We start from the raw sequence: 359 nt of genomic DNA, 5'->3' as shown, positions 1-359 counted from the left end.
ACCATTTCACCGTGCAGAGCACCATAGCCACAATGCTCCGCCAGACAGTGCAGTGGTGTAATGAAGCTGTCTGCTGACTCGCCCATCTCCTGCTGCCGCTGGTTAAATTTGGCTCTCTCAAAAATCACATTTCTGCGTGCTATGAAATGCGCATCCAGCTTGTCCTTGACATTCTCATAATCACTCATTTCTGCTGGAGTAAGGTGCAATGAAACCAGTATATCCTCCACTTCTTCTCCCATGGTGTAGATTAAAGCATTTACCTGGTTTTCCTCTGCTTGTGTTTCCAACCCAGAGGTGATACGAAACCTTTCAAAGCGCTTTATCCACTTTGGCCAGTCTTCACTTTTGAAGGTAAA

This window comes from Gouania willdenowi, unplaced genomic scaffold (genome assembly GCF_900634775.1).
Source record: "Gouania willdenowi unplaced genomic scaffold, fGouWil2.1 scaffold_120_arrow_ctg1, whole genome shotgun sequence".
In the NCBI taxonomy this organism is placed as follows: domain Eukaryota; kingdom Metazoa; phylum Chordata; class Actinopteri; order Blenniiformes; family Gobiesocidae; genus Gouania; species Gouania willdenowi.
This window is presented reverse-complemented; position numbering follows the sequence as displayed.